The sequence below is a fragment of the Gobio gobio genome, assembly GCF_949357685.1.
Source record: "Gobio gobio genome assembly, chromosome: 25".
NCBI classification, from domain to species: Eukaryota; Metazoa; Chordata; class Actinopteri; order Cypriniformes; family Gobionidae; genus Gobio; species Gobio gobio.
In genome coordinates, this window is record NC_137121.1 from 23,724,343 (window position 1) to 23,726,563 (window position 2,221).

At 39.9% G+C, this 2,221-nt stretch overlaps 1 pseudogene across 1 annotated transcript; it reads left to right on the forward strand.

Annotated features, from left to right (window-relative positions):
* Window positions 1-705: 705 nt before the first annotated feature.
* On the forward strand, window positions 706-1,876 carry LOC307121254 (beta-1,3-galactosyl-O-glycosyl-glycoprotein beta-1,6-N-acetylglucosaminyltransferase 3-like; annotated as a pseudogene). Its single transcript has one exon. The product of its transcript is annotated as a beta-1,3-galactosyl-O-glycosyl-glycoprotein beta-1,6-N-acetylglucosaminyltransferase 3-like (transcript).
* Window positions 1,877-2,221: the final 345 nt, after the last annotated feature.

Sequence of the window (2,221 nt, forward strand, 5' to 3'; positions counted from 1 at the left end):
TCATCATTTACTCACCCTCAAGTTGTTCCAAACCTGTAAGAGTTTCTTTGTTCGACTGAACACAAAAGAAGATATTTAGAAGAATATTTGTAACCAAGCAGAGAGAGCAACCATTGACAACCATAGTAGGGAGAAAAAAAAATACTATGGTAGTCAATGTTTGCTCTCTCTGCTTTGTTACAAACATTCTTCTAAATATCTTATTTTGTGTTCAGTCGAACAAAGAAACTTATACAGGTTTGGAACAACTTGAGGTTGGGGCAAGGGGAGAAGTTTGGGCAGGGTGGTGTCCTACACTCTTTCTATCCAGATTAGTGAGTTTTATTGTTTGTTTGTTTTTGCAGGGTGTTGGATCTCAGCTTTTGTCTTGGCAGTAAAACTTAGTGTACAAATAGTTTACAAACTCTTTGACTGAATGTTCTTAATGTGCACACATTCCAGGAAGATGATAGCCACACCTCTGCTGTGTAATAATTACTATTCCTTTATGCAGCGGTTAGCCTTTCCCCTTTGTATGTAGGCTGTTTTATACCTCACTGACACAGATATCCTCTCCTGGCAGGTTATAGTCTTAAAGAAATGAACATGGCATTTAACAATAAGAGGATTTTGAAAATAATCACCATCCTTTCTTTGAGTACAACCGTGTCCGTCCTCTTGATGAACTATCCAGAACAAAGGACAAATTGTTTTCATAAAGACGAGATGGTCATGAATCACTTACTAAAGCAGGATGTTGGAGAACTACAGGCTTGTTCAGCTATTATCCAAGGAGACATTGACGGAGTGGACAAGGACATATTCAGGAAGCTTCTGGCCTCAAAAAGAAGAGCATCCCTGCTATCCGAGTCATTCTATCTCAACGCAACAAAGGACTGTCCATCCTACATCCGAGACAGAGGGTTTCTGACGCTTTCTCTCAGTAAAGAGGAGAAAGATTTCCCCATTGCTTACTCCATGGTGGTCCATGAAAAGATTGAGATGTTTGAAAGGCTCCTAAGAGCCATTTACACTCCTGACAATGTGTACTGTGTTCATGTGGACCAGAGGTCTCCTGAGGTCTTTAAAGAAGCAGTTAGGGCCATTGTGTCCTGCCTAACCAACGTGTTTGTGGCCAGCAAACTGGAGAATGTGATCTACGCCTCCTGGTCTCGAGTTCAAGCGGACATCAACTGCATGCAGGATCTGCTCAAGTCACCTGTCCAGTGGAGGTATCTGCTCAACACCTGTGGCAGTGATTTCCCCATTAAAACCAATGCAGAAATGGTTCAGTCTCTAAAACACCTGAATGGAAAGAACAGTTTGGAGTCTGAGGCCAAAGAGTATAAAAAGGTGCGTTGGCAGTATCATCACAATGTTACAAATGTTGTGATTCAGACCAATGTTAGAAAGTCACCCCCACCAATACAGAGCCCTATGTTCTCAGGAAATGCTTACTTTGTTTGTGGATCACATCTTCAAAAGCAAAGAGACTCAAGATTTCATGGAATGGGAGAAAGACACATACAGTCCAGATGAGCACATGTGGGCTACGTTACAACGGATGTCTTCTGTACCAGGAACCAACCCTCCAAACATAAAGTACGATCAATCGGACATGAACGCAATTGCTCGTCTGGTGAAGTGGAGCTACCATGAAGGAAATCTAAAGAGTGGGGCTTCCTACCCACCATGCTCTGGGATACACAGACGGGCGGTGTGTGTCTATGGAGCTGGGGACTTGAAATGGATTGTGAGGCAACACCATCTTTTAGCAAACAAGTTTGATCCAGAAGTAGATGATGTAGCAATCAAATGTATGGAGGCTTTTTTAAGGTACAAAGCTATTTATGGTCGATCCTTACTAACAGTTGAAATATCTGACATTATTTTATGAAGTTTTTAATGTTTTAAAATAATTTTAATTATATTAGAGTTATGGACCATTTTATTTATATGAAATATGTTGATATGTAAATGTATATATAAATACACTTTCTATGCAGGTCATATTATTATGATGCTAACTGTCAAATAAAATATAAATGAAATGAATAGTTTGGGTTTTAAAAACTATTTGTACTTTTTTGTACAGAAGCTTTCTTCGTGTTACACATAATATTTTCATATAAACTGTAAGGTGGTGCCGATCGGTCTGGGCCGAGAGATGCCGTTCAGTCTGAACAGAGAGACCGTGATTTCCCGGAAACAAAGGACTTTTCCAAAGATTACCATTTGAACA